The sequence below is a fragment of the Phyllobates terribilis genome, unplaced genomic scaffold (assembly GCF_046119375.1).
Source record: "Phyllobates terribilis strain yellow unplaced genomic scaffold, ASM4611937v1 Scaffold_1659__1_contigs__length_235482, whole genome shotgun sequence".
Lineage (NCBI taxonomy): Eukaryota > Metazoa > Chordata > Amphibia > Anura > Dendrobatidae > Phyllobates > Phyllobates terribilis.
Window position 1 is genome coordinate 200,194 of NW_027364419.1, and position 9,519 is coordinate 209,712.

A 9,519-nucleotide genomic window follows, 5' to 3' on the forward strand; every position below is an offset into this window, starting at 1 on the left:
AAACGCATGGCAAATCCGCAAGTAAAAATGCTTCAAAAGCGCGTGTAAAATCAGCATGCGTTTTTACTGCCAAGGACATGCAGAAATGCTGCGGAAAATTTCTGCTTCATTTCTGCACTGTGGGCACATAGCCTATCACTGGGCTCTGAGGTTTAGTTGGTGCAGAAAGGGGCAGCAGCAGAAACCCACAATAACAAACATCAAGAGCAGCGGCAGAGAGTCACCACTGGACCTGTGGAGGGTGAGTAGAGCGCATTTTGCTTGTTTTTTAAATAAACTGCAGCTGGGGAACAGAGGTCTTCCAAATCTGGAATACCCATTTAACCTCTGGAAGCCTCGGGGGTAAACAAATAATTCTCAGAAAATCCTTTTCACCAAAAGTCCTGGCAGCACCCCAGGCAAAAACTATAGTACCCCATTATAATAGTCCGCCCGGCACCACTGGGCTCTGTCCTGCGTCGGATCTCTCAGGCTTTGGCTATAAACAGAAATGACAAAACTATGTCTTTTTTGGAAGCGGAAAATCCAATGAGATTTTCAGGAGGAATTTGCGTTGCTTTTTCTGTTTGTTTTGGGGTTCTTTTCTTGAAGCGTTATTGAAGTATTTTCTCCTTATGGTCTTTTGCAGCCTGTGACAGTGTCGAGTTTGGAGAAGATTCCATGAGAATCCGCCTCACAGAAGTGACGTTAATTATTATTATTTTTTATTTTGTGCAGTGAGGTTTTTAATGTTTAGTCAGAAAAACTCTCAAAATAATTCACAATATGAACAGCCGTGTGGATATTCCACAGCAATGAATATGAGGAGTAGTCAGAGTATCTGAAGCAGTTTTTTACGTGGATTTTGAAGCGGATCTGACACAATATCCATGTAGAAAACTGTGTGTGAACTTCGCTCAAGGTAGATAATAAAGAGGTTGTCTCCACGTTGATCTTCAGCACCCCGATCCCCATCCTCCCGACTTCTGGTTGCCCGGTTGCCGATGCTGTCCTGCTTGATTGACAGGTCAGACATGTGGCAATGTAGCATCGCTGAACCCAAATGGTGCACCCTCCGATGCTGACACATGAGGCATCTTTACCGCTGCAGCCCCGGAGAGTGCAGGGTACTAAATCCCGGCAGCCTCAAATCAGTGTGTACAAGCTCTATAGAAAACAGCTTGTAAGCGCTGCACTCCTAGCACAGCAGTGGCCGGTAACCTAGGCAACGAGCAGTAAACAAAACTAAAATTCCTCCTCTCCTTGAGAATGAAAAGGATTTTTTAAAAACAAGTAAATCACAAAGCTGCTGCTTTTTATAAACAATTCTTCCCATTGATGAGGTCACTTTTATTGGGCTGCTACTACTAGAGAACAAATGGCGTTTCCACCTGTCATTGACTCCCTTTACATGTGGTAATTAAGCACCAGCAATAACCCCGCGGGTACAGCACATTACGGCCATATACGGAGATGACACGGCCTCTCTGCTCGCTGCCTTGTTACGGTGCACCCCTCCGCTATGCGCTTGGTATGGTCCCGGGTATAAATGCGCACTGCCCCGCCCCCTGGACGCTGTAGTGGCAGCTGTCGGCTGTGAGGTGCAGCAGTCATGGCTTCTTGGAGGTTTCTCAGCTCCTCCGTCGTGCTGTGTCCCGGAGTGCAGGGACCGTGTGCCGCAGCAGACCATGCGTCAGAGCAATGAGCGCTGGAGGTGGGTATGACAGCCATGGTGGACAGTGGCCGCCTCCTGTGTGTGGTGTGAGGACTGCTGTGTATTACTAGGTGTGAGGCTGGAGTGTGCGGTGTCCCCTGTGAAGGGCATAGGACGGGACAGTGTACGTGACTTTGCAGCAGTGTAGTAATGTGCGCCGCCCATCAGCACGTACTCACTGCTCCAGTGACAGCAGGTGACACCCAGGACTGTGACCGTGTGCACGGGGTCTGCCAAGCCCCTGCACAGGTTACACTTCCACTACTGTACCCTCTGTACAGACTGAATTGTCACACAGCTCTGCTGGCTATTGTCCTCTGTTATCAGCCACTTTCAGGTCACTTTGTTTTTTCTTTGTAGTATTCTTGCTATGATCTGTCCTTTTTGTGTCTTTTCTGTTTAGGTATCCCCACTGATGAGGAGTAGGCGACGGGCCTGGAGAGGAAGGTCCTGAACGCTTTGAAGAAGGGAGAGGTATATGACCTAATGAAGATAATTAAGACTGAAATGTACAACTGGGGACGCTAGAGTGCTACTCCCCTCCATTAGAGTGCTACTCCCCTCCATTAGAGTGCTACTCCCCTCCATTAGAGTGCTACTCCCCTCCATTAGAGTGCTACTCCCCTCCATTAGAGTGCTACTCCCCTCCATTAGAGTGCTACTCCCCTCCATTAGAGTGCTACTCCCCTCCATTAGAGTGCTACTCCCCTCCATTAGAGTGCTACTCCCCTCCATTAGAGTAGGTCTAGGACCAGGCTGAGCCATGTTCACACACTTATATCTTACTCCTTGTGTTTACTGTTTGTTTTTGTTTTTTTTTACAATTTTCTTGTATTGTGCCAAGTAGTGGACAAACCCTCCTTACTATATCCCTCAGTGTAAAATGGAAACAAACTCCCCTCCTGTGCGGGTGCCATTCTAGCAATGTGAGTGCTGGGTCTCCCTGGTCTCCCATGATATTTGTATACCGTGTGAGTGCTGCAGCCAGTCTGCTGCTAATGGGCCACTGTTCTCACACTTTCCTCTGATGTCCAAAGTTCATCTCCAGGAAGTGTGAGCGAAGCAGCCTGTTAGCGGCTGCTGATTATTCCATATGGGACCGGGAGACCTATTGCTGACACTGTTGGAACGACGCTGGTGTGAAACTGGAGTTTGTTTTATACCGGGTAATACAGCCTTTAAGAAAGGGGTTGTCAAGTCTTGGACAAACCTTTTAATATCCTTGTGTGTTTAGAGGAACAAACATTGGCTTTGCCCACTTCTCAAAGTTGTCTAAGCTGGCTGGGACACACATGTGTCAAGAAACTATTTGCTTTCAGCAACAAAAAGTTGTGCAAAAATGTAGCGAGATTCCAGGTTTTACAGTAGAAACCTGGTGACACTTGATGAGTCTGGGACAAAGTGAAACTGGCTGAAGAGGGGTCCCCGTCTTCAGATGCATCTGTAGGTCTTGTGCTTGTGATGTAAAGTTTGGGTCCTGGTGACATCCCCTATACTTTATTGGTGTAGCTGCTAGTCACACCCCGGTGTATATGGGGCATTATTAGTGACCTGCTAGACAGTCTAGCCACAGGGAACACACATCTGGTCACTTCTGTGTTCTGTAGTCATGCTTCCCAGGTCCTATTTCTTCGCGCTTTTTTATTTAATCCCTTATATAGCGCCTTTAATTCCGAAGCACTTTACCGACATTATCACTGACCCCATTGGGGCTCATAATCTAAATTCTCTATCAGTATGTCTTTGAAGTTTGGGAGTAAATTAGATGAAACCCACGCAAACACAGGGAGAACATACAAACTCCTTGCAGATGTTGTCCTTGGTGGGATTTGAAGCCAGGACCCTATTACAGAGTGGGGAACTAGGAGAAACTGGATACTTTTTCCAGCGTATAAAACAGGATGGGATATGTAGTCTAGGAATGATGGCCGTATCCACAAATAGGCATGAGAAGAATTTTTTTATTATTATTATTTATTTATTTTACTATGACCTAAAAACTAACAGGCAGGTAGTTGCTAACTGTCTGTCTGTGCCTGGTGTCTGTCTCTGCCAGCACAGAGCGGTCAGACTGCTCCTGCTGGCGATTCAGCGGCTTCCACGGACGTCTTGTCAACAGAGCAGCTTCTTCTCTTCTGCTCTGTTGACAGCCAGCTTCCTTTTCCCAAAGTAAAAATAAAATGGCCCTGGACAACCCATTTAATGATACTTTGGCAGCATCGTTTAATAACGTTGTTCTACCTTGCTTCTCACTGTGAAGGACTCCAAACATCTGTCATGTGGCAACAACTCAAGGGGTAATGCCACCAGATTACTTTTTTTACGTTCTTTCTCATGCACCCTCTCCACAGGTCCTCAGTGCATATGGATGTCATAAAGCAGAATGGGGTGCTAACCATGTACCCATCACTTTAGACATCATAGTGGGGAGGAAGGGTTTCTCCTGCTGTTGACATACCTGGCCTCCATTACATTGATCACTGCTGGCAGGAGTATTATAATAAGTTTGTCCTACGACAGCTTCTTTCCAGACCTTATTATAAGATGGTGGTCTTGCTTCAACACACGGTAAATAGTGCAGGTCTGAGATTAGGCAATGTACTGTATAGCTGTGCATGGGATATATTGTGCTGATTTCAGTGGATCAACCATGTAAGTACAGCAGTGCCTATCATGAGTTTCAGGCCTTGTTCCAGTTATTCCTTTGTTTCCAGGAGAAGTAAAGCAAATGACCGACCTCTTATACAAATGTGGATTAAGGTCAAAGTCCATAATGAGTCCTTTGCAGGAATCTCTCAGTGTATCTGGATTCATGACAAGACATTGCTAAATTATTTTGTTCAGTGTCTTTAAATAAACGTTTGTGTTCTTTACATATACAGGTGCATCTCACAAAATTAGAATATCATCAAAAATTTAATTTATTTCAGTTCTTCAATACAAAAGCTGAAACTGATATTATAGTCATTACAAACATAGTGATCTATTTCAAGTGTTTATTTCTTTTAATGTTGATGATTATGGCTTACAGCCAATGAAAACACAAAACTCATTATCTCAGTAAAGTAGAATAATTAATAAAAAACACCTGCAAAAGCTTCCTAAGCGTTTAAAAGGGTCCCTTAGTCTGTTTCAGTAGGCTCCACAATCATGGGGAAGACAGCTGACTTGACAGATGTCCAGAAGGCAGTCACTGACACAATCCACAAGGAGGATAAGCCACGAAAGGTCATTGCTAAAGAAGCTGGCTGTTCAGAGTGCTGAATCCAAGCATATTAATGGAAAGTTGAGTGGAACAAAAAAGTGTGTAGAAAAAGGTGCACAAGCAATCTGGATAACCGCAGCCTTGAAAGGATTATTAACAAAAGACCGTTCAAAAATTTTGGGGAGACTCACAAGGAGTGGACGGCTGCTGGAGTCATTGCTTCAAGAGCCACCACACACAGACGTATCCAGGACATGGGCTACAAGTGTCGCATTCCTTGTGTCAAGCCACTCATGACCAATAGACAACGCCAGAAGCGTCTTACCTGGGCCAAGGAGAAAAAGACCTGGATTGTAGCTCAGTGGTCCAAGGTGGTGTTTTCAGATGAAAGTAAATTTTGCATTTCATTTGGAAATCAAGGTCCCAGAGTCTGGAGGAAGAGTGGAGAGGCCACAATCCAAGCTGCTTGAGGTCTAGTGTGGAGTTTCCACAATCAGTGATGGTTTGGGGAGCCATGTCATCTGTTCGTGTAGGGCCACTGTGTTTTATCAAGACCAAGGTCAGCGCAGCCGTCTACCAGGAAACTTTATTGCACTTCATGCTTCCCTCTGCTGATAAGATTTTTGGAGATGGAAATTTCATTCTCCTGCAGGACTTGGTACTTCTGGCAGTGTGGACAGGTGCCAATACCTGGTTTACAAACAGTATCACTATGCTTGATTGGCCCGCAAACTCGCCTGACCTTAACCCCATAGATTCTCTATGGGGTATTGTCAAGAGGAAACATTTTTCAAGCTGTTATAAAGTATTCTAATTTACTGAGATAATGACTTTTGTGATTTCTTTGGCTGTAAGCCATAATCATCAACATTAACAGAAATCAACACTTGAAATAGATCACTGTTTGTAATGACTCTATATAATGAGTTTCACTTTTTGTATTGAAGAACTGAAATAAATACATTTTTTGATATTCTAATTCAGTGAGATGCACCTGTAAGTGGTATAACACTTACAACTCATTTTGTCTTTTTAAGGATCCTTTTAATGTCCTCAAGCCAAAATCCTATGCAGGAACCAAAGAGAATCCACACATTGTGCCACCAGTCAATAAGCAGAGACTTGTGGGCTGCATATGTAAGTTTCTTTGCTACACGTTTCATTTCAGTGTAAAACTTATAGAAAGGGTGATTAACCCCTGAAAGCTGTACAGATTTGTCATGAGCACATGTCACTTTGGGCTGTGTGCCAGATATGTACACCATGCCAATTAACCCATCAGATACCACAGTCAATCACAACAGCAGCATCTAAGTGGTTAAAAGGGAGAATACTCCCTCTTTAACACTATCTGCTCATCGCGATTGTAATCGTGGGTGCCAATAGTTTGCATTGCACCCTGAGGTCATCAGATGACCTCGGGGTACAGTGGCCTGTTGGACCCTCTTTATGGCAGTGTCTAACAGACTGAGTCAGTGAAAATCTAACAGGTCTCATGCACTGTATTGTGAGTACTACGTGAGTACTGCAGTGTATGGGACCAGGAATTGGTGAGAAATGTTCATGTTCCACAGTGGTACTAGGTTAAAGTAAAAGGATTAAATAAAGTATAATTACTCTTAACTTTCCCACAAAGAAAAATCCCCCACCTAGCTCTTGTGGTAAATAAGTTTCAGCTTCTAGAATATGGCAATGCAAAAACAAATTAATGTTTGTAAAATATTGTTTTTAGTGTGCAGAAGTAGCAAAGCATAAAGAGCTAAAACTGGTATCCTTATAATCATACTGAACCAAACAATAAATCATTCTTACTACTAATAGCTTTTACCACACAGTGAACCACATAAAAATATATAAAACCAATAACTGAATTGCTGTTCTTTGTTTTTTTGTTCATCCTGCATCTGTGTAAAAAGTGATCAAAAGAATGTTCTGTATCCCAAAATGGTACTTAAAAAAGGATCAAACTCCTCCTGCAAAAATAAGCTCTCGTACAGCTCTTGGCCAGATAAGTTGTTGCTCTCAGAATGTAGACCAAAATTTTTTTTTTTATAAATCTGACATCGCTGTAAATGTATTGAACAGAATAATAAAGCAGTCTTATCACTTATACCACACGAAAATTGCGTAAAATTTAAAAACTATTTTACTGCTGTTTTTGTTCATTCTGATTCCCAATAATCTGAATAAGGCTCGGTTCACATTTATCCTGCGCTCTCCACTGAGCACTTGCGTCTGGGTTTCAGTGTAAATTCCCCAAAAAATGTGATTCAGATAGAACCCCCAACTGAACCACTCGCTATAATGAGGCAGGTGGTCACTTTGGACTCCATCTGGTCTGTGTTCCACCAAAGTCCCATCAGTTTAGGTGTCTTTTTAGCGCACAAGTGTGGGTGACCACTGTTCTGTGCATGTCTCAAGATGGATACCACCGGAACAGATGCCAAACTGAGTCCAAAGTGTCTCCACCTGCCTCATTATGGAGAGCGGTTGCATTGGGGGGTTTCATCTAAATCACATTTTTGTAGGATTTACACGGAAACTCCAGCGTAAGTGCTTAGTGTAGAACACAATAATATGATCCCAGCCTTCTATTGAAAACAAGGGATGTCCCCCAAAATATTACCAATAAAACACTAACTTAGACCTGAGTGGAGTTTTGTGCAGGATATCTGTCACTGGAAACATAGGGGGTCCCACATTACTGGTAGAACAAAGACTCTTGAAAAGCGACGGATCCCAACCCATCAAATAAAATCCAGTGAAATCTGTGCTTCCAAATTCCCCTCCTTCTGAGCCCCCCTATGCCTAAAACCACAGTAAGCGGCCACATGTTTGGCATTATTGTAGCTGGGAGAGTGCACTTAACAATTTACGGGGTGTATGTCTCCATAAGCTCAAGCTGGGCACAATATATGGGGCTACTACACTGTATGGGGGCACAATGTATGGGCATTTAAGTGGCAGATTTGCAATTCTCAAGGGGAAAAAAGCCTGGCGTGTATGTTGCAAAGCAAACTCCTGTGGGCCAAAATAGTTACTGCAGCTGTTGATGAATTCATTGAAAGGTACAATTTCTAAAATGGGGTCATTTTGTGCGTTTTTCTATTGACACCTTCGGGGTTTCGCAAATGTCACCTGCAAAATTTGTGCACCAAATAGCGCTCCTTCCTTCTCAGCCCTGACGTGTGGCCTAACAGTAACTTCTGATGACATATGGGGCATTGCTGCATTTGGGAGAAATTGCTCAATAAATTATGGGGTCCAGTTTCACCTAATAACCCTTGTGTAAATGACAAACTTTCAGCTAATAAAAAATGTACAGTTCTACCACTAAAATGTTAGTTCCATGTCCCCATATCGCAAAATTCTGTGAGGCACCTGTGGGTTCAAAATACTCACTACACCCCTAGATGAATTCCTTAGGCAGTGGAGTTTCCAATATGGAGTCACCGGGGGGTGGTGGGTGTTTCTGCTGTTCTGGCATTTCAAGGGCTTGGCTAATGGAGTCCACAATCTATTAAAACAAAGTCTGCGTTTTAAAAGCCAAGTAGCGCTCCTTCCCATCCGATCCCTCCGTGTGCTCAAATAGCAGTTTACACCCCCATATGGGGTACTACCACGTTTAGATATACTGGTCATACACACATCTAGAATAATGTACAAGACCATAAACTCACAGAAATCCGCTCAAAGGGATTGAATCTAGAAAACTGGTATAAAATACAAAAAAATATACTGTATAATTCCAATGGCCCTGCAATCACTCTTTACCTATTTATAGAAGTCCATATATTCCAGCCGCCTAAGCAATGCCTGTTCAGGTTCAGATAGTTGTGTATATTGTTGTTGAAAGTTCTCAGAGAAAATGCCATTATTTTTTAAAATGGTGGATATTGCAGCAGCATGATGAAGTCTGGCACCAATGTGAATTTTAAAGGACTCAGTTTGTAGTTGTACAATAAATTCAAGCACTGAAACATAACCTTTTATCATTTTCTTTCTTCCAGGTGAAGAAGATAATTCTCAAGTTATCTGGTTCTGGGCCCATGATGGGCAGGTAAATCGCTGCCCACAGTGTGGCTCTCACTACAAGGTTGTCCTTTGAGCTTCCACACTGAAGAGGACTTGTATTACTATTGACAGCCATATGTTAAAGTTAAAAAATCTTTTATTAAATACTTGATATATTGTAATGTGTTTTATTTTCATTAGCATTGGTCGTGCATACAGAACAATACTTAAAAAAGCTAACGTTCTCCCATCCTTTGAATTGGAGTTGACAAAGGTCTGTAAGAATTTGGCAGTTTGGATGGGCAAGATGCGTTCTGTGGTCTGGATCTCCACTCTGGCTTCCACTAGTGGCTTCTGCAGGATAAATTATAGGAGTGGTTCGAAACTAATAAGGATTTTAATCCTAAATGTCTTTCTATTGTACTAATCTAATCGCTCTTCTAATTGACTTTAAAGAGGGAACAGCAGTGACTTCTTAGTCTAATTTTTTTTTACCTACTTTGTTTTGATGACATTTTTTGAGAATCCCCAGAATCTCCTGGTTATCTGGGAGCCTTGGCTTGGTCACTGCCGCAGCCCCTGTCTCCACCCTGAAACACGGAGTCAT

General features: G+C 43.0%; 1 long non-coding RNA gene across 1 annotated transcript; it reads left to right on the plus strand.

Annotated features, from left to right (window-relative positions):
* The first annotated feature begins 1,530 nt into the window (after nt 1-1,530).
* LOC141245021 (uncharacterized) lies at nt 1,531-9,094 on the plus strand. The gene is made up of 4 exons (XR_012308898.1): nt 1,531-1,693; nt 2,097-2,167; nt 5,936-6,035; nt 8,909-9,094. It is a non-coding gene; the product is annotated as an uncharacterized lncRNA (long non-coding RNA).
* The last annotated feature ends 425 nt before the right edge of the window (nt 9,095-9,519 follow it).